The sequence below is a fragment of the Ursus americanus genome, chromosome 2 (genome assembly GCF_024610735.1).
Source record: "Ursus americanus isolate L20-20 chromosome 2, mUrsAme1.1.p, whole genome shotgun sequence".
Taxonomy (NCBI): Eukaryota; Metazoa; Chordata; class Mammalia; order Carnivora; family Ursidae; genus Ursus; species Ursus americanus.
In genome coordinates this window covers 59,620,727-59,644,199 of record NC_142128.1, presented here as the reverse complement: position 1 = coordinate 59,644,199, position 23,473 = coordinate 59,620,727, and the positions used below count along the sequence as shown (strand labels likewise).

At 34.8% G+C, this 23,473-nt stretch overlaps 1 non-coding gene across 1 annotated transcript; it reads left to right on the top strand.

The window, feature by feature from the left end:
- Positions 1 to 23,096: 23,096 nt before the first annotated feature.
- Positions 23,097 to 23,203, top strand: LOC123800186 (U6 spliceosomal RNA). Its single transcript, XR_006781856.1, has one exon. It is a non-coding gene; the product is annotated as a U6 spliceosomal RNA (small nuclear RNA).
- The last annotated feature ends 270 nt before the right edge of the window (positions 23,204 to 23,473 follow it).

The following is a 23,473-nucleotide window of genomic DNA, read 5'->3' as shown; positions in this document are numbered from 1 at the left end:
CACCCTCATAGAGAATGGGGAATTGAATTATATAAAAAGCATGCACCTTAATTTATAGTCTGAAACAATATTATCAATCAGCTACTCATATGCAATACCAATTAAATAGAGATATAGGGACAGAATTTTATCTCTAACTTCTATTTGATTTTGGATGTGTGATTGTATGTCATCAACTATTTCTATCAATCCCCATTAATATTCTCAGACTTGTGTAACATCATAAATTTCATAAATTTTATTACCGTCCATGTGACTGCCAAGTTGTCAAGTGAGGATGAGTGGGATTCTTAGCATCAGAGGTGATATTAGTGCAATTCAGATTGCCATTTTATTAGGAGCAGTAGCTTTCTGTACTTAAAGCTGAGGAGTGTATATGAGTTGATTTGTAGCTTATGAGAGGTACAGGGTTGTGTGGAACAGAGGAAGTGAATGGGGTTACACACACAGATATACATAGATGGAAAAGAATGAGTTTAATTAAGGTCATATTGCTGGGTATTTCCAAATGTCATCTATAAAAAAACTTGTCTAATAGCAAGTGATCCAAGGTGGCATTCTTGTACAAGGGAATGATCATGTTCCTTGAGACTGTTAGTATTTATAACTACTATTTCTAACTTAGAGCCATATGTAAAAACATTTTAGCACAGAGAGTTTTCTTAGGAAGATAAATAGAACATTATTTATGACCAAGAATACTGAAACAGTGCAACTCATTTAATCAGTACAATAGATACAAAATGCTTACAAAATGGACACTGTGCGGACACTACTCTTAAAGAGATTTTATTTCTCCTTTATATTTTCGAGTAGTTGTAACCCAGGGAACAATCAAGTATGTAGACCTCTTCCCATAACATAATATCTGAACTTATCTGTTATCTTTATTCTTTTAATCAAACTTTTGTTTGACACATAATGTTAAAATTAGTTTTTTTTTGAATTAGGTAACGTTACTATAATACAAATAGATATTCTTTTGGTACAAGATTTATTCATCTTGCTTTATAATAAGTTCCTAATTACAAATGTTAATAATAAGTTCAGATAGTCTATAGACTAGTAAAGGTACTTGGATAGTTGTCAACAGAGCGTTACCCATTAAGTTTGTCTTTACCATAGACTTTCCATCATATCAGTGTTCGTCATTTTCTAATATGTTGAGACTAGGTCCTTTCCCAATTATGTTCTTAAGGCCACACCTACTTAAAAGGGTCTTGTACTTTTTATTATGTTTTCATTTCTTAAAACTTAATGAGATTTCTGCTTTGACTCATGAAGGGTTAACTACTATGAGAATTGAACTCTTGTTGTAAACAAATAGAAAAGTAGAGAAAATAAACACTTTTTCAAACATTGGGTAATGGAATCAATATGGCTGTGCTCTCTGAGAAAAGGGACATAAGCTAGTTTAGCCCCATGATTGCCATAGCATACTGGTTGGAGATGGTTTTCAGGTCACTGTGCAGGGAGAAAGAATTCAACCAGAAGTCCTGGTGATAACTTATAGAAATGGAAATTGGAGTTAGGAGAGGCCAAATGTCTGGTTTGGGCAAGAGGAAGCTTGCATAGAGATCTTTGGAGATCACCTGAGGGATCCTTCTAATTTCTACCTGAATACTCATCCACACATCTGTGGTGAGAAACTCCACAGGCTAGCAAAGAATCATTAAGAACCTGCAGGACAGGCAATTCCCAAAGCTCACATATGGCTTGTAATGTGAGAGATTACATGTATGTAATGCAGGAGATTACATTTGCATCAGCCTGAGGGAAGAGATACAATACTCAGAAAGTTATATTTATTTTTTTGAATTTATTATAAGATTTGTGTAGAATTTGTATTACACTTAAATGGCGAAATTCATGAGTAAAACCATCTATAATCTGTGCTTGAAGTTTTCTTTTAGGGAAGGGTTTTGTTGTTTGTTAGAATCTCAGTTACTTTGATATGGTGGTATTCAGGGACTCTATTTCTTCCTGAGAAAACTCTGATAATTATTTTCCAAGAAATTGGCCGTTTCATCTAAATTGTTGGATTTAGTTTTGGGGAACGTCATTAAAAAGACATGACTGTTGAACAATCCCTGGGCTGCACTCGGGCACTCAGATGCTCCTCATGCCCTCCCCTGTTCTTGGAATGTGGGCTCCACTCCCAGAAGCTGCTCTGAAGACATAGCCTTGAGACTGTGATGTGGTGTTGAGAACATCTGCACACTATACGTGACTGAATACAGTTAGGACCTCTTTATAAAGTTTCAAGATTTGGTAGGCTGGTTGTAGTGATGCATCTGTCTTGCTGCCACCCACGGCATGTCTCCCATGTCTGTATCCTTTGCTTATTAAAATGCCACCTGCCTACCTAGATGGCTGCCTCTTTCTTGGACTCTCCCTTCCTATGGGTGATTACACCAGGAAGGCTCCTGGGAGGGTTGCAAACCCACTTTTGCTGTGACAGATTTGATCATCATATTCTCTTATAACTCATTTAATGGACGTCCATATATTCTGAGTTAGGTTACCGCTCTTATATCTAATATTAGTAATTTGTGTCTTATAACTTTTTTCCCTTATCTCTCTGGCTAGAATTTTATGAATTTCATTGATCTTCTAGAGAAGTCTGTGTTCTATTTCATCGATTTTTCTGTATTTTTTCTGTTTCCCATTTCATTGATTAATTTTTTCTCTTAGTTGATATTTAGTTTGTTTTGAAATTTTATTTTAAAAAATCTTCGTTAAAAAAAGGATTTTTGTTTCCGTATCTTTAAGGTTTCGGATGATGGAATAGTTTCTCTAGCCGTAGTAACAAATTATCACACGTTTAGTAGCTTAGAACAACAGGAATTTATTCTCTTACAGTTTTTGGAGGAGGGGAGTTTGAACTGAGTCTTACAGAGCTGAAATCGAGGTGTCAGCAGAGCTTTGCTCCTTTTGGAGGTTCTGGGGGAGAATTAGTTTTGTGCCTTTTCAAGCTTTTGTTGGATGCTAGCAGGTCTTTGACATGTGGCCTTCAGTCTCTGCCTGCACATTGCCTTCTCTTCTTTAGCTAAATCTCTGTCTCTCTGATGTAAGGATACTTGTGATTAAATTTAGAGCACATCTAGATAATTCAGAATAATCTCCCATCTCAAGTTCCTTTAGTGTATTCACATCTGCAAAGCTCCTCTTCCCACGTAAATTAACTTTAGAGGTTCCAGGCTTTAGGGATTATATATTTTGGAGATCATTATTCACTCACTGTAGGCGAATAGAGCTGTCTGGTGAAGTCTAAGAAGTGCAGTTGTTAAATCAAATACTGGCAAACTGTCTTTGAAAAAGTTGCAGCCATTTACAATGTTTTTTAACGATTAGGTTAAACATATCCTTTGGTCTTCTGGTCTTGGAGTCATGCTTTAAAAAGTATTTTACATTCTAAGCAATAAAATATTGTATATACTTTCTTATTTTTAGAAAATCAGTCTTAAGTCTTTCTGCAGTTTACAAATGTTGATGTAAAAGAAACATTGTGTATCTTAAATTGGCATCTTATTTACTGAAAATTTCCCCTTTTATCATTTTAAATATCTTAATCATGTATTAACTTCTTTATCTTAATGCTATTAGCTTTTATTTCATTTTGCCTAATGTTAATATCCTAATTTTGTTTCTATTTGAATGAGTTAAGTTGGTGTGTTCCATGCCCATGTTTTTGCTTTCAAGATTAATGTGTAACTTTGATTTACGTATCTCATTTATATAACTTAAAGCCAGATTGTTGCTGATTTTGTTTAAGTGAGATTTTGAAATGTATGTTGGACATGCTCTGTCATCTAATTTTTTTCTTTAACTGGCATGCTATTTCTTTTTCTTCTTCCTCTATTATATTGCAAGTATATAGTTTGCTTTTAGTTCTTGTGGTTTTTAAAATCCATTCCATTGTAGTTCATTCTAATTGTATACAGTTGCATTGTAGTTACTGGATTATTTAGATATATATCTGTATTTTCTCTTTTGGTGTTGTATATGGATACAGGATATGGGGAAATCTGTTCATCTTTCTATCTGAAAGAGAGAAAGAAAGATATTTACTGAAGGGAAAATAAAAGGCTAGAAACCCCAATTTGGGAATAAAGGAGTAGGAAACTTTGGGTAATGTTAAAAAAAATGAAATGGCGAATGTATATTGTTAAGGTCCTAATTTAATTTAATTCCACAAAATAGCCAAATCTTGAATTTGAATAGTTTTTTCATTATTTGTTTTAGATCTTTTATCTTTCCTCTCTATTTCTATATGTGCACAGCACACACAAACGCACAATACCACAGCTTGAAACTAAAATTTTCTGGTTATTTTCTTCCGGACATAAGAAAGCAGGAATCACACTGTGAGATTTCATTCTTTTCTTCAATTAACCGATTTAGAAAATAAAACAACTGTGTAATAAGATTAAAATCAATGTTATTCTCTGTCATTGAAAATGGGGGGGTATAGTTTCATGAGGGTTCAAGCCTCAGAAAAATCATCCTTTTCAGAATCATCTTTGGGGGTCCTTTATTCATGAATTTTCTTGAGACCCTGACAGTGCCCCTAACAATACCTAGTTCCACCACACTGTCTACTCAATACAGCTTTTGGTGACTATACCGATATTTTGGATGAGGTGAAGACTTTATTTCAATAATCTAGTGTGTGTTTAGTTATGTGGAGGAAAGGGTTATGGTCTTGGAAAGATACACATACGGAAGAACAGAAACCTCCTGCAAACAGCCACAGAGGTGAGGCTGGAAGCAGTTCTTGTGAACTGAGATAAGCCTCACATTACCTCCATCCTGGTCGACAACTTGGTTGTAACCAGGAGATACCCTAAGCCTAATTACCCAGCTGAGCCACCCCAAGTTTCCTGACCCTCAGAAACTGTGAGATGATATTTGTCTTCTTCAGGCATTAAATTTTGGATTAATCTGCTACACAAAAAATTGAAATCATACAGTGGGAAATGAGACAGTGATGAGATGAGAAACAGGTACCGGGAAAGGAAAATCTCCCTTGACAATATGAAGAATAAGGGTGGATTTCTTGTAGCCCCCAAGGCTATCTGTCCTGTTCAGGTCAACATTTCATTTCTTTAGCGACTATTAGTTCTTGGCAAAGTGCTAGTGTGTTGAAGACTAAAATATAAAAACTTGAACAATTAATGCTTTGCAAATTATAATCTAGAAATACGTGCCTCTTAATCCCTCCCTTCCTGCCTGGCTTCTTTTCATATCCTTTTTCTCCCAGGTCTTTTTGCTATGTAGGTCAAGTATTAAATAGAATGCAGCATCTTAGTAACATCCATATCCCTTAGTTCTGAAAGAAAGTCAACACTTTATTGAACACTATGAAGCATGTTTACTCTTAGACAATGAGGCTTTAGTTAAGCTAAACCAAACCAAATATCAAAACATCATTAAGAGCAATTGGCTTAGCTAAGAAAGAAATAAATGCTATGACAAGTTTTCTTACACATATAACTGATTTCACATTAATTGTGATTAAAATTAAAGCTGTGGAACTAAAACAAATATTTAAAAGGGATATGTGTGTCCTTTTTAATTGAGCCGCCATTTAGTCATATTTCATTTTGGCTTAATTATTTCAAATACATTTGGTGATATGACATGAAGTCTGTTATATGTTTATAAACATGAACTGATTAACTGATTGGGAATTCCAGAGTGCTGGAGGGTATTGCAGTTGACTATGTGCAGTTGCATAGAAATCCATGAGGCAGAAAGCAAATGGATTGGAAATGTGATGTGGAATGACAATGTGGCAACTCCAGGAGGTGCTGGAAGCTTGTCTTCTCAATAAATCAGAAGTTTGATATTGCTTAGAATAAATGGACTTGTTTAGAAGAATTGGGATAAATATTCACAAAATTTCTTCCACTGCCAAGGTTTCTTTCAAAATAAGTGAAAAAATATTGTTACTAAGAATAAATAATGCTTCCCAAGCATATCTAAATACCTGCTGATTATCTACACACACACACACACATATATATACACATACATGAATGCAAATATTTATATATGTGTATATAATTATATTATTAGATACTAACAATATACAATATGTTAAGGTTAACCTTTTTCTTTTGAAATTGGTTTGGAACTGTTTATAGTGGGATGAAAATTGTTAATCTTCTCAATTTAGGTATGAAATCAAACTTATTTTTTCTTGAAAATTTTAACCAACATCTGTTCTTAATTTTTTTTTAGATATTCTGTATTTCAAAGCTATCATTGTATTCTATTTAATAGAACACTTAAATTTAGAAACGATTCTTGTACAAAGAAAAGTGACAAAATTCTAATGCTTGTTGAGAAGATAGTCCTATATATTTGAAATATTATACATATAGAAAAGTGAAATAATATTACTAGTTAAGTTTAAAAAAGACATTTTTTTATTCAGCTTTTGTTTCCTTCTAGGCTTTCATAATTTCTTACTTTTTCTGTTCAGTTCCAGGATATATTCTAACAGATCTGTAGAGATCAAGAAATAGTAAAATATATATATAATCTATAACTCTATAAAATCATATATAAAATTATGCTATATGTATAATATATAAACTATGAATTATATGTAATATGTAAATATGATTATAATTTACATATATGTTATTTGAAAAACTGGTCCTTTTTAATGTAATTTATAACCTAGTCGTGTGATAGCCATTAATTGTCTAATTCCATGAAAATGTATTTACTTAAACCTTTATATGTGCTATTAAGTAAATGATCACTGGTCTGAATTTATATGCAAGAAAAAAATGGCTTCTATGGGGCAAAATATAACAGATCTGAGAACCGGGTAAAAGTTGATTAGGGAAAAAGAGAAATGAAGTTTTATTTCTAATGGAAGGGACAATGTCATGAAAGCCTTGAGGAAACTTGGAATATTTGGGGAACTAAAGGGATTTCAGAGTGGCTGGAATGCTGAGATAACAAGGGGTAAAAAAGAGGGGCACCTGGGTGTCTCAGTCGTTAAGTGTCTGTCTTCGGCTCAGGGTGTAATCCTGGTGTCCTGGGATCGAGCCCTGCATCAGGCTTACTGCTCTGCTAGGAGCCTGCTTCTTCCTTTCCCACTCCCCCTACTTGTGTTCCCTCTCTCTCTGGCTGTCTCTCTCTGTCAAATAAATAAATAAAATCTTTAAAAAAAAAAAGAGGTAAAAAAGGATGACACCCCATTCAAAGGAAGGGATCAAACTATGTAGAGCATTAAAGTCATATGTAAATGTTTTTGTCTTTATCCTAATCGTTATGAGGAATAATTTGAGACATTTTATGGTAGGCGTAGGAGAGGGCTGGATGAAATTATTAATTTCTTTTTTGCCTGCAATGAAAAATGGACTAGAGAAAAGTGAGACTAATGAATTAATCCAAGCAAGAGATGATGCTAGATTGGACTAGCCAATAGAGATAGAAGGCAGATAGGAGATGATGAGTTTGATTTATTAGGGATATAGTGATAATTCACTTCACTGTGAATTAGATGTGGGGCTTGATCAACAAATAGATATTGGCTCACTTTATTTGCAAAAATTAACTTACTTTCTCTCTATTTTTCCCCCACAATGCTCTCCAGTTTGAAAGTCAACTTTGGTTGAATTCATTGATCAAATAAAATGTATCAGTGCCTACACAGACGCAACCACATACTAGAGGGGAAAAATCATATAGCTAAGCTGACTCTTTTTAAAGTGATACATTCTCAAATGAGCACTCTTTCCCATTCAGTATCTGAGAATGCTGTTCTATTAAATATGCTACCTCCTCAGAGTTAAACCCACCTTGAAAACCCCACTGAATATATCATCTTCAAATAGATTGAAAAAAGATGATGCATATGAGTGGGATGCACTCATCTTCCAATCACCAAATTCTGTATTCTATATCTGTGAAGATTATCTGTCTTTCCTGTTTTTATAGATGGAAGAAGTGAAGTGTCTCTTATCTAGAAAAAATTAACCTTTCTAATTATCCAGTTATACAATTCTTTTCTTTTCTTATGAATGCCGTTTTTTGCATTTATTCTTTCACATAGCAAAATTCTTTTCATCTTTATCCAATCATGCATATATGCATACAAATACCATCTAGTAACTTTCATCTTTAAAATAGGCTTTACTTTAACTCCACCTTTTCTTCCAACTTCTATTTCTGTATAACCTTTCCTAAGAGAACATCTCAAAAGAGTTGTCTATACTCATATCACTTTCTCATTGCTCAGTTATTCTTTAACCTACTGCAGCCTATTCCCAGAAGGGTAGTTGTTGAAGTTACTATGACCTGTAAATTGTCAAATCCAAGATTCACTTCTCAGTCTTCATTTTACTCAATATCACTACAGTATTTAACATAGTTAACCATGGTGTCTCTTTACGGTACACGTGAATCTCTTTGCTACTGTAACAGGCTGAATAATGACCCAAAGTATGCACATCTTCATCTCAGAATTTGTGAATATGTTTAAATCTTACATAGTAAAAATGACTTTGCTAATGAGGTTAGAATAAGATTCATGAGATGGGGAGATTATCCTGTATTATCTGAGCAGGACCAATGTTGTCATAAAAGTCCTTACAAGAGACAAGCAGGAGCATCTCAGAAGATGTGACAATCGAAACAGAGGTCAGAGTAATGCAAGGATGAGTCAGTGACTATAGGAACTCTCTAGAATCTTAAAAAGACAAAGAAAGAGATTCTTCCCTAGACTGCAGCCCTGCCAACCCATTTCAGACTTCTGACCTCCAGAAATGTAAAAGTATAAATTTGTGGATTTTAAGCCACCAAATTTGTAGTAATTTTTTCAACACAAATAGGAAACAAATACAGTTATTATGACACTGAATATTCTGATTTACTTTTTCTTATCACATTGGTTAATAGTTTTATGTCACCTTCACCAGTTCTGTCTCCTCCTCCTGAAGTAAATCTTGGGGCACCACAGGGCTTGGTTTTGAGGTTTCATCTAGTCATTATCTGTATGTGCTCTGTATTGCATAGTGTTTCAGTGGCTTTAAATACATTTTATATGCTGATGACTTTCCATCCCCAACCTCTCACTTGATAATTACACTGAACTTAAACTGCCTACTTAAAAGTTCTGTTTTATGTCTGACAAGCACATCAAACTCCACATGGCCGACCTAGAAGTTTCTTAATTTCCTTCTCTCTGTAAATGACACAGCCATCTTTCCAGATACTCAAGACAATTCTGTATTTATTGTCTTACATTCAATCTAAAATCAAGTATTCTGCCAAAATATATCCCAAATCTGTTCACATTCTCCATCTCTTTTATCACCATCTTAGGACAAACCACAATGATTCTAAGTTGATTAAGTTGCTTCTACTATTCCTTTTTTTCTAACTTTATAATCCAATTGTCACATGGTAAACAAAGGGATTTTTTTATTTAAATAATTATTTCACTCTTAAAAATAAAACCCTCTAATTGTTTTGCATCTGTCTTATAATTTACCTAATCTTTTCACCATGGCCTATAAGTCACTACAAAGTTTCACCCCAAAAGCTAAGGTTAGAAAATTGTAGTGGAAGGTACCAGAAATGTAGGCACAATACAAGGATTGTTTGATGTCTTACTAAAGAATTTGAGCTTTTCTCGATAGCTGAAAATACAGTTGTATAAGAACTTATATGACAATGTCAAATTTGCTGTTTTGAATGACTGACACACATGAGGAGAGTTACTGAAATGAGAAATTGAAATATAAATTATTGTGGATCCTGATGAGGAACAGTGGCCCCCCGGTGGGTAGAGCTTTAGAAGCCCAGTGAACCAAGCCACTCTTGTCTTAATATTGATACTCAAAGTTATATGATCCTCTTTCTTGTTCACCTAGAAAGTTAGAGTTAAATTGATCTTAGTGTAACTAGATGATACATTTATTTTATAAATAAGAAAACTAGATACTGCGAGGGTAGGAGACAGTCCTTAAGTCATGCCTGAACAGTGAAGACAAGTATAATTTTGTAGTTTTACATGTATGTATATATTTTGTGTGTATATGCCTATATAGCTTACTGGAGTATATAAGGCTCTTTTACATTTTATAGAAGATTTTTCAACATTCTGAGATAACTGTAAAGCATTATTAGAAGAGGTAAGTAAAGTCAAGTGTGTTGCCCAAGTAACATCAAGCAAATAAGATTAAAACTAGTATTTAGGTTTCCAGATTATTCTTCCTCATTTTCTGTTGTGTTGGGTGACAAGTACAGGGGATGCACCATGCCACCGAACCCTGAGCATTGAATGTGATTTCTTCTCAATCTTCTTGTCAGCCTAAGAAGACCCCAAAAGAGTAGGAAGAGACTTCCTAAGAGTAGGAAAGAAAGAACTAGGCTCGTTAACTTACATTTTACTGATGTGAAAGCATATTTTGCATTACAGTTAAATTCAAATGTCACTACTTCATTTAACATTTTTTTCTTCAAGCAGGAAATTTCAATGTCTATTAATGATATAATAAAAAAGAACAATTGCTTTTATGTTTAATTAAGTGCTATCTATAATATTTTATTTATATAGTATTATGCTTTCCATTTTAAGCTGTAAGATATAAAATTATTCTCATTTATGTTAGTATTCCTCAGATAGTCTTTTAGACAAGAATTCTAGGAAGATTAGAATCAGTCCTCAAATCATGAATACCAAGTAGAATCAATGCAGCAATACTCAGATGAGCTGCTTAAAACTGGGATGGCAGTAAAATACCTGATTAGCATTGTGGGATTTTAGGAAAATTTGTTTCTACCTTCTAGGGAAAAAATGCTCACTGTTTATTTATTCAAGAATTATTTATTCAGGAACAGTTAATTGTAATGAATGGGAACACAGATTGTCTAAAAACCTGCTTCTGCAACTTTCTAGATATGTAACCCTGGACAAGTTAACCTCTCTATGACTCAGTCTTCTCATCTGTAATCCTCCTGATGGGGTAGTTGTATTAAACGAACAGATTTTATAAGACACTTAGCATGGAAATACAATTTTATAAAACATTAAAAAAATAGTTTATCCTTTGTAGGGGTGACTGGGTGGCTCAGTCAGTTAAGCAACTGCCTTTGGCTCAGGTCATGATCCCAGGGTCCTGGGATCCAGCCCCTGTCTGCTCAACGAGGCGTCTGTTCCTTCCTCTCCCTCTGCCTGCCTCTCCCCCTGCTTGTGCTCGCTCTCTGTCAGATAAATAAAATCTTTAAATTAATTAATTAATTAAATATCCTTTGTAAAATAATTAAAACAGACATGATACAGGCATACCTCCTCTCCCTTTTCCCACAGCCCAGTCCCTTTCTTTTTTTCTGTCTGTGTCTCCCCTGAATCCTCAATGAAGAGACAAACTGTAAGGTTTACAAAGGTCTCAAAGAAACTGTTTTGAGATTATAATAATCCCAAACAAGGGACACAAAGCTGCAGTAATCCGAACTTGTCCAGCATTTATACACAAAGGAACTGTAACCGGATCCAAACAGCAATAAAACACACTTTCTTCTTTGCCCTATAAAAACTTCAAACATAATTTGTCTCAGAAAATTACCTTGTCTTTAGCTGCTCCTTGATGCATATCAGGTCAGTTAAGCCTTTTAACCTTGATTTGATTAACAGACTATATATTTTTTTCTTCACAACCTCCACTAAAATAGAAGTTCACTGAATGTAAGTTCACTAGAAGTAAAGATCTTGACTATTTCCTTCACTCTTAATAATCAGTGCTTAGAACATTGGCTAGCACACAGAAGGTGCTCAGTTGATATTGATTGACTGAAGGAATGAGAATCTACATTGTGCCAGGAACTGTGGTAGTGGTGATAAAATAATGAACAGGGCTAATAAAACTTTGCCCTCAAGGGTCTTACCATCTAGTGAGATCAGACAGACAGATAGGCCACCGTAGGTCATTACATAGGGGTTATAAAGTCAGGATCATATGCCATCAGGTAGGAGTGGGGTGCATGTATGAGATGATTTCTATTTCTTCCTGATTCAGTTTTGGGAGGTTATATGTTTCTAGGAATCTATCTATTTTTTCTCAGTTGTCCAGTTTGTTGGTATATAATTTTTCATAATATTCTCTTATAATGCTTTGTATTCTGTGGTATTGGTGGTTATTTCTCCTCTTCCATTTCTAATTTTTTTTGAGTCATCTCCTCCCTCTTTTTTGATGAGTCTAGCTATAGGTTTATCAATTTTGTTGATCTTTTCAAAAAATCAACTCCTGGGTTTATTAATCTGGTTTATTGTTTTTTCATTTTCTATTTTTGTTTATTTCCTCTCTAATCTTTATTATTTCCTTACTTCTGGTTTGGGATTTTGTTTGTACTTTTTCTAGCTCCTTTATGTGTAAGCTTAGCCTGTTTATTTGAAATGTTTCTTCTTGAGGTAGGCCTGGATTGCTATAAAATTCCCTCTTAGAACAACTTGTGCTGCATCCCAAAGATTTTGGACCTTTTGTTTTCATTTTCATTTGTCTCTGTGTAGTTTTTGATTTCCTCTTTGATTCCCTGATTGACCCTTTCATTGTTTAGTATAGCATTATTTAATCTCCGTGTATTCATTGTCTTTCTAGGTTTTTTTCTTGTGGTTGATTTTTGGTTTCATAGTATTGTAGTAGAAAAGATGCATGGTATGACCTTAGTCTTTTTGAATTTGTCGAGACTTGTTTTGCGGCTTAATATGTGATCTATTATGGAGAGTGTTCTATGTGCACTTGAATTGTATTGCACTGTTTTAGGATGGAATGTTCTGAATACATCTGTTAGATCCATCTGGTCCCATGTGTCATTCAAAGCCAGTGTTTCCTTGTTGATTTTCTCTTTGGATGATCTATCCATTGATGTGAACGGGGTGTTAAAATCCCCTACTCTTATGATATTACTATTGATTACTTCCTTTATGTGTGTTGTTAACTGCTTTATGTATTTGGGTGCTCCCATTTGGGTGCAGAAATATTTATAATTGTTATATCTTCTTACTGGATTGTTCCCTTTATGATTATGTAGTGTTCTTCTTTGTCTCTTCTTACAGACTTTGTTTTAATGTCTATTTTGTCCTATGTAAGTATTGCTACCCATGCTTTCTTTTTACTTCCATTTTCATGATAAATGAATCTCAGTTCTTTTACTTTCAATCTGCATGTGTCTAGATCTGAAATGAGTCTCTTGTAGGCAGCATACCGGTTGGTCTTGCTTTTTTATTCATTCTGTCACCCTTTGTGTTTTTATTGGAGCATTTAGTTCATTTATATTCAAAGTAATTTCTGATAGGTATGTGCTTATTGCCATTTTGGTACTTGTTTTATGGTTGTTTTTGTAGTTCTTTGAAGTTCCTTTCTTGCTCTCTTCTCTCATGATTTGCTGGCTTTTTTAATGATTTACTTGGATTACTTTATCTTTATATTTTTGCATATCTACTCCTGGTTTTCTATTTGTGGTTACCATTAGGTTTGTATATAACGTCTCATGTATATAGCAGTCTATATTAGCAGTCTATATTAAGTTGATGATCACTTACATTTGAACCCATTCTTTACCTCCCACGTATTTAATATATGGTGTCATATTTTACATCCTTGTATTTTGTGAATCCCTTGACTACTTTTTATAGATATACTTAATTTTACTGCCCTTCTGTTCCTACTTTTCATCTACTTACGTTCTTTCCTTTCCACTCAGAAAGTGAAACATTTCTTTAATACTTCTTGTAGGGCTTGATTTAGTGGTCATAGACTCTTTTTTAAAAAATATTTTTTATTATATTATGTTAGTCACCATAGAGTACATCCTTGGTTTTTGATGTAAAGTTCGATGATTCATTAGTTGTGTATAACACCCAGTGCACCATGCAATATGTGCCCTCCTTACTACCCATCATCAGCCTATCCCATTCCCCCACCACCCTCCCCTCTGAAGCCCACAGTTGGAGAAGAAAGGGATAAAGAGAGGGGGGTAATCAGAAGGGGGAATGAAGCATGAGAGACTACGGACTCTGAGAAACAAACAGCGGTCATAGACTCTTAACTTGTTTGGGAAACTCTTTATGTCTCTTTCTATTCTGAATGATAGCCTTGATGGTTGGAGTATTCCTTGTTGCAGATTCTTTTTTTTTTCCCCCTAGCACTTTGAATGTATCTGTCATGCCTCTTTTTTCCAGCCTGTCAAGTTTCTGTTGAAAAATCAGCTGATAGACTTAATGGGGTTTCCCTTGTATGTAACTGCTTTTTCCCTTGCTGATTTCAAAATTCTCTCTTTATCACTATTTTTGCCATTTTATTTACTATGTATCTTGGTGTGGACCTTCTTGGGTTGATTTTGTTATGGACTCTCTGTGCCTCTGGGATCTAGATTTCTATTTCCTTCCCCAGATTCAGGAATTGTCAGATATAATTATTTCACATAAATTTTCTGTTCTCTTTTTTGTCTTCCTTCTGGGATCCCTATAATGCAAATGTTATTATACTTGATGGTTCCTTGAGTTCTCTTAATCTATTTACATTTTTATTAGTCTTTTTTCTCTGTTCTCTTTAGCTTGATTGTTTTCTATTACTCTGTCCTCCAAGTCATTGATCTGTTCTTCTGTTTTCTGTAGTCTACTATTTATTTCTTCTAGTGTATTTTTAACTTCAGTTATTGAGTTTTCCCTCTCTGATTGGTTCTATTTTATGTTTGCTATCTCTTTGTTTGGGGTCTCACTGACATCCTCCACTCTTTTCTCAAGTCCAGTGAGTATTTTTATGACCATTACTTTAGTTTCTCCATTGGGCATATTATTATTTATGTTTCATTTAGCTCTCTTGTTGTGATTTTGTCCTGCTCTTTAATTTTGAGACATATTCCTTGTCTCCTCATTTTGTTTAGCTTTCTGTGTCTATTCCTATGTGTTAGGAATGCCAGTTATGTTTCCTGCTCTTGAAAGTAGTGGACTTATGAAGAAAGAGGTCCTGTAGTACCATAGTACAATGTCCTCTATTCACCAGAACCTGGCTTTTCAGGGCTGTCTCCTGTTTGTGTTGCCTGGACCCTGCTGTTGTGTCTGAGCCACTTTTGCCTTCAGTCCAGTGGTCTACAATGACTTTCTTTACCTGTTGTGGGCAGGGTTTGGTCTTTGTGATGTTAGTGGGTCAGTCTGGGGTTGCCTTGGGCTTCAGTTGAGTCACACTAGGCACTTTCCTTGTGTTGTCCCCTCAGAAGCCTTTGTTGGTGGATGGGGCCTGCAGTAGATCAGATGTTTGCTTCCAGGCCACTGCTCAGCCCACTGTTCTGATTCCTGTTCCAGGGGAGAGGAAGATAACTACATAAAGGTTACATACTACGTCATTTCTCTGGATTTCTTACTATTATGTAAGATGTTAGCTGCAGGTTTGTTTGTTTTTTTTAAAGATTTTATTTATTTATTTGACAGAGACAGACAGCCAGCGAGAGAGAACACAAGCAGGGGGAGTGGGAGAGGAAGAAGCAGGCTTCCAGTGGAGGATCCCAGAATGCCGGGATCACGCCCTGAGCCGAAGACAGACGCTTAACGACTGCGCCACCCAGGCACCCCACTACAGGTTTTTTAAAGATAATCTTTATCATGTGGAGGAAGTTTTCCTCTACTGCTAGTTTACTGAGAGTTTTTATCATGCATAGTCATCAAATTCTGTCATGCTTCTTCTACATTTATTGATCTGATTATATGATTTTAATTTTTTGGCTTGTTATCTATTTTATTTTTAAAATATTGATTATGACCCACTCAGCTGATTTAATGACCTCTTATAGGTTCATACCTTTGAAAAAATTAATCTATGTGACTTCATGATTCATTGGCTATGACAAGTCAATAAGCAGAAATAGAGGGTGAGAGGGAAAAAATGCTTGTTCAGGTACATGTATAGGTAATGGAATTCATTTTTGAGATAAGAGGAAGCTCAGGTTTAAGGTTATGTTTATTTCTTTTGTTATCTATCAAAATTTTCAATGGATGTATCTAGCAGATGGCTAAACCCTGTTCTGGAATTGACAGAAGAAATTTACAGTAGATAAGAATACAGAATTTTTTAGTGGCCTATGAATTAAGACTGACTTCAAATTCTGATCACAGTGATTAACAGCTGTCAAACAATGAACAAATTAATTCTATTATTTCCAACCCTTTGTTTCTTCATATCTATAATGGATAATATAACAAAATGGGTGATAGTCTGGATTAGATTTAAATAATGCCCATGGAGGGTTTAACATATAACTGGTATATGTAAGTGCTCAATAAATACTGGCCATTATTACTCATTTTCTGAGTCCCTGAATGCAGTGAAGATTAGCAGTTAGCAGACTGCTTCATTTTCTACCAAGGATAATCAAGTGCCATGCATGTTTTCAACACATTCCTGTTTATGTAACCTGATTACAACTGCTTGTTACTTTCCTAAGTGCAGCATTGTTAAAGAATGAATCTCAGTCAATAAGGGCTATCTCCTCTTCACCTCAACCTACCTGACAAAGAAACCTGGAATAAGAACTAAATAAGGATACTTCAAGAGTATAAATAATGCAACTCATAATTAATGGTGGCTTAAAGAAAGGAGTTATTTTTTTACACAACAAGTTTATAGATAGAGAGCTCAGTTTGACAATGCAGTCATGGACACAGGCTTCACCCATCATTCTGCTCTGCTGTCCTTAATGTGTTGACATTAGTCATTATACTTGTTGCCTAATTGTTTCAAGACGATGGCTCCATTTTCAGACATCCTGTTTGTACTAGAGTTAGAGGGATGAAAGAAAAGGATCATACAACAGTTCTAGCGTTACCTTTTGCACAAGATACCTTTTGGAATTGTGTGGTAAAGAAATTGCATAATAACTTACTTTTAATAAGGAGAAAAGGGAAAGGGATAATGTGTAAGCAATTAAATGTCTGCCACCAGTGGCTAATACGAACCCTGGCACATAAAACCTGATTAATCGTATGACTGGTTGAGGTCCCAGAAATGGGCAGGGACCAAGTCCTATGGCAGTTATTTAATGGATTTGTCTGGGGAATGTATGATCTTAAGACAGATTTTTTTTTTTTTACATAAGGGCATACCCCTTTACATGTTTTTAAATAGATTTTTAATAAAATTTCTATCACTTGAGAAATTTTAGGTCAGATACCTATTATGTTCACCCACATGTGATGTGAGTGGGAGAACAACAGCTTATGCATGGCCAGTGAAGAATGGCCAGTCAATTATATGAGGCAGAAAGTAGGCTTAGGCAAAGCACTGTGCCAAAGGAACATTTAGAGGTTGGACAGAGGAAATATGCCTGAGAAGTGGCCAGAGAGATCACAAAACAAAATATTCTCAAAGGAATGCAGAGTCAACAGTTTGCCTGCTGCTGACAGATTGAGATGGTAAGAAAGTTGGGTTTATTTAGTACCCAGAGTATCAGTGGGTGATTTATGTTTGAGCAATTATAGTGAAGTGTTTGAGGATAGGGTTAGAGAGTGGTTAGATGAATGAGAATTAAGTAAGGAAATGAAAGATACAGGATTGAAAATTCCTTCAAGGTTGTTATATATAAAGGTGAAGATAGTGATAGTGTGGCAGTTCAAGGGAAACATGAGTTGGGAAAAATTATTTTTTCTTTAAGATATGAGAATGTGGAGATAGTTTGATAAAAATGTGCAAAAATAGAGGAACAAAGTGTACAGACAGGAAAATACAGGAACGTAAGGGAATAATATGTAAAGGGTAAGGCTACTGAGGAAAGGAAGGCAGAAGCCTACATGTGCATAAAAGAGAAGGTTGAGATTATAATCCTGACAAAAGTCTGCCTTCAGACCCTTGGGTGTCATCAGGGAATGTGGATTTCAGGAGATTTTCCACATCCCCAGAACTGGTAAGAGTGGCTCCTTGTGCCTAATTTATTTGTGCAAATGATATGCTTTATGATGAACACCTGCTTCCCTTTTGAGAGTCTGGAATTTTGATATGTACTAGGCAGAGAACAGCTGCCTATGTGACCTGCTCCCAATAAAAGTCTTTGGCACTGAGACCCTAATAAGGTTTCCTGGTAGACAGCATTTCCTACATGTTACAACTCTTTGTCAGAGGAATTAAGGGTGTCCCATTAACTCCAGTGAGAGAAGACTCTCGCTTTCCTCTGGATGAACCCCATTTGCCTTTTCTTTTACTGAGTTTGCTCTGTGATTTCCTCTGTAATACATGATAACCGTAAATATAACTATATGCTGAGTCTTGTGAACTCTTCCAGTGAGTTATTGAAATTTCGGTTGATCAAGGGGACCCCAATACACCATGGAATGGAAAGCACAGGTTATGGTAAAAGGTGAAGAATGCCTATCCCACTGTAACTAGGGAACAGAGATTGGGTCAGGATAACAGATTTTCTTAAAGAAGGCTGAGAGTGTTTTGGATAACCATCTGATGAAAAAGAATGAGGAAAATTTAGAGTAAAGTATTTAGAAAAAAATGAAGTTTAAAAATCTGTATAGATTAAGAGATCTAACTAGAAAAATATAAATGGTGTGCCAATGAGTACTGATAGCCCAGTTGCATTGGCAATCATGAGATCATAAAAATGTAGCTCTGTGTGTTTGCATATTTGCACATTTTCCAGCAGCTCAGAGTATCCTGTATGCAGGTCAGAGGAATAGTGGTTGAATTGTTTCAGTGTCTAGACTTTACTAAGTATTTGCAATGTTATGATGATAGGGAGATTTTTAAGAAAGCAGTTTATGTGCTGAGTTTTAGGATTTTAGCTTTCTGGGAAAGAAATCAAGGAAGGATCATATAGTTTTGTAGGAATACAGAGAAAAAGTGACTAGTATCCCTGTGAGAAAGACTGGAGTAAACTACTGAAAAACAGCAAATTAGAAAGGCTGTGGCTGATGAGAAAAATTGAAATGGTGACTATAGTGCATGGAATGGTGACCTTTCCAAAAATAAATCCATATCCTAACCCCAGGAGTCTGTGAATGTGACTTCATTTGGAAATAGTGCCTTTCAGATATAAGTAAGGATTTCAAGATGATATCATCTTGGTTTATCTAGGTGGGCTCTAAATTCAATGACAAGTATCCTTATGCACAAGAGAAAAGATAAGGCTCTATGAAGACAGAGGCAGAGATTGGAATTATGCAGCGGTAAACCAAGGAATGCCTGGAGGCATCAGAAGCTGGAAGGGGCAAGTAACGCCTCCCCTAGAGACTGTGGAGGAGTGCAGCCCTGACAACACCTTGATTTTGGACTTAAGGTCTCTAGAACTGTGAGAAAAAAATTTATGTTATAAGCCACCAACTTTGTGGTAATATGTTACGACAGCCCTAAGAACTACTACAGTGACTATGAAAAGTATGATTAAATTGGAGTGATGTGAAGTCATATACGTGATATAGAAGGTTATTGAATCTATCAGCCATGTGGAGGTAGGTGTTTCCCAATAAGACAGGATCTAGATAAGAGAAAAAGACAAGTAGGAATAGTATGAAATACATGAAAAGCAATATGTAACCCATTATATGCAATTCATTTATAATTATAAAATATTATGCAAGTAAAAATTATATTGGAGAGTTTATGTAAAGAGTATAATTTTATTAATAGTTGCTATTGTTTTATTTCAAACATCATTTTTTGCTTTATAAATTAATGGAAAACATCCGAATGTCTTCAGTTTTACTTTAGGTGCGTAAAAATGAACATCCAAGAATTCCAAAATTGGCATAGTTGTTTCTTAAAAAAACAACAAAAAACCCCACCACATGTGTTGTATACCATGCTGATGCCCTCAATTGCTTCTGCTGAAATATTCATTTCCTTTATTGCAGTCCAAGTGTGGGGTTGGGGGGCAATGTTGGAACAACATTTATAATGTGCCTGACATCATATCTTAAATCCTCACGTCCATCCTGTTGACACTGCTATAGCAACTCCTGCTGGTGTCCAAAGTTTCATAGCTAGTCAGTACTGGACAGTTATGGATTTAAAGCTAGGTTTTTTTGAACTTCCAAGACTGTATTCCTTCCCCTTCACCAGATTTTCTTGAAGCAAGAAAGAAAGGAAGGCTCAAGTCAGTTATGCTTCTTCTCATAAAAATGAGGGTTGTCCCTGAGTTTTGTGTAAAATGTCAAATGAGTGATTTAAATTATAAGGGGCTGCATTTTTAAACCTAACAAATGATTGGTGGGGTCATTTTGCTTAATTGTTGTGGCATCTTTGAAATATCATATCATTTTAGCACTTTCCTAATCTATAAAATGATGTGGTACATTTTAACAACTCAGTTTTATATTTGGCCTTTCAAAAGCATCATGCTTTATGGTCCATCAGCTGTATAGTGGCAATAACCACAGATATTTTGTGCATGGCATAAGCTATACTCAGACTCTTTCATTTCACTTGTATAGGCTCTCTATAGAAAAAATAGATAAAATCTAATGAGTAATTCTAGAAAAACATATTAGTGGTATAGTAGAAATAAATGCAGCAGGGTATGTATTCTTTTTAATTGACTTTTTTCTTCATTATAGTCCAGTAATTATGCCAACTTATTCTAACTTCCATGGCAATGTCCAGCTATTTGAAGTATAATTATCTATATTAAAAAGCCACATAAAATTTTGCTATAAAATATTGGTAGTTTTGTATTATTTCAGTTGATGTGTTTTTAATGCCTTGAAAGAGTCATCATATATATAGCATAATGATTTTCAAAAACTTAATTAAAACAATGTTGATCATAATGTAATCAATTAAAATTATTTGGTAGACATAGTATCTAGAATGATATCATGGTAGCAATGAACAGTAACAATTATAATGATCTAAAATGACTAAGAATTACAAACCTGTATACATTCCTATATAATAGATAACTTTGATAGAGAGATGGCTGAGCATTAGTTCCACAATATTATTATTATTATTATTATTATTATTATTATTCCGTTATTATTTCGATATATTTAATCTGCTATAAGCAAATGGAAGTATAACCTAGCTTTACTTTTTTTATTGGTTATTCATATCATTTCAGTTGTCACAGAAAATCTGCTACATAATAATCCAAGTTATTTTCTTCATCCTTTCCTTTTCTCCATCCATGATTTTGTACTAAACAATTTATTCATGGTATATGGTATTTCTAGATATCTGATGCTTCTAAGCCAAATGGTACCATTTACAGCTCCAGCTGAGGAAAGCAGAATTGGTATGTTCAGAGAGAATTGATGGTATATTCTGGATCATGTGGCCAATTTGATCAAGCTGAATGGACTGAAGATACACAAATCAGCCAATCCGTTGTGTTTCCAAGAACTTATAAGACACCCTGTTTTGAAATGTACTGATAAAATTAAGATAAATTTAATTGAATAAGCACATGCTTTCTCTTAGATGTATTTAAGAAAGAAACAATCTTCAGATGAGTACGAAGGAGCGAGTAGCTAAGAGCTAGAACACTGATTAGATATTTGCATTGTCTCTAGTTTTTAGTTGTTTCCAGTTTGGAGCTACTATATATAAAGCAACTTTAAAATTTTGTGTAGAAGTTGTGTAGAAATAGGTTTTCATTTCTCTTGGGTCATGTGGTGATTTCTGGGTCCCTTTTAAGCATTATGTCCTGCCTTTTTGCAAGACTGGAAATTTTCAGCCACTGTATACTTCCTGATCTTTGATTCTGTCACAACTCAGACTGTGATGAACTGTTTGGGAATCTTTACGTGCTCCTTTGGAATGTGCCTGGGAGCAGAACTTACTAGCAGCTGTTTCTCTTCCAAGCAGGATCACAGCAAACCATTACCTGCTGACTAATATCTGAAAACAGTTATTATATATATGTTCTTTATAGATATTATAAATAGTTGTATTCTTAAGGTAGAGGGATAAATCTTTTCCCTCTTATTCCGTCATGGCTTCAACTGTAGGCTAACATTTTGAACTTAGTTTAAAACATCACCATGAGTAAGACATTGTTGACATTTTACCAATTAGAAAATCGATACTTAGAAAGATTAAGAACATTTCCTAAGTTCAAACCTCTAAGAAGTCTTTAACGCAAGATTCCAAATTGCATGTGTTTTATTTTATGTCCATATGATTTTCTATTATCCTATCCTACTCATATTTTGATGGAAAAAATAAAAATATCTCAGGCATTGATAAGAGTAGATATAAGTTCTTGTCTGACAGCTTCAGGTATGTAAAGTATCTATGATTGTTTCATAAGTGGGTATGGGAGACACATGGGGCATGATACTGCCAAATATGTTGTTTATGGAAGTAGAAGTTGCAGATATCTTAGGATAGCCTTGAGTGTTATTAAATAAAATTAATAGCCAACTTTAAACAAGAAAGTAGAAGGAATAGATTTGAATGTAGGGAAAAGTATTTCTCCAACATATGTAAGACAATGCCTTCAGTCCAAAAATGAAAGCAGGGCAGTTGCTTAGAGAAGAGATGTTTTAGGTAGTTTAAATATCCACAGGTAAATAAATAGAATGTGATGGCTAACTGCTAGCACTAGATAGGATGAGTTAAAGCAGAGTAAAAGATGATTCTAAATACGGACCGGTGAAAGAATGGTTGTATGCCTTATATATGTTCAGCTCATTATAACATAAAAATTCAAACTAAAAATTGTGAGACAAGAGAAAGGCATATATTTTTTATTTTACATAAAAGAAATTAGGTAAGCAGTCCAAAACTGCTTTGTGGTTCTTCTGCAACAACATCAATGAACCAGACATTCCATCTCTTTATTTCACCATTCTAGTACAAAGCTCCCATTTTCAAGCTTTCATCACGTGCTTTAAGACTATGGTTCAAGAACTTCATTTATGATATCCTTATTGCAGGAAGAAGTAACAGCAGTAGTATAGGTGGGGTGAGTTCACCTTAAATAGCCAGACCCAAACAACACTTCTCACATGTAATTCGCCAAAATTTGGTCACGTTCCCAATTTCGTGGAAAAAGAGGCTAGAGAAATGTTGACTTTCATTAACAGCAAGCATGAGCCCCTAAAATCTGGGCCTGGTATTAAAGAGAATAGGAGAGTACTCGCTTTGGCAGAACATATACTAAAATTGGAACGATACAGAGAAGATTAGCATGGCCCCTGAGCAAGGATGACATGCAAATTCATGAAGCAGTCCATGTTTTTTGGTTTTCTGACTTTAAAATAAAATAGGAGAATGGATGTTGGACTATGCAAATGGGATTTTCTATATCAATGTTCATTTCATTTACTATAAGAGAAGTTTGGAAGGAAGACTAAAACAATGTAGGTTTCCTTGAGTATTTACATGCTATCAGGTCATGTATGTGGTAATTTCAAATGTGTAACTACAAATGTGAATATGAAATGGTATATTGGGGATTATATATTATTTGGATAATATATTTGGAAATCTAGTTATTTTGTGGAAAGATA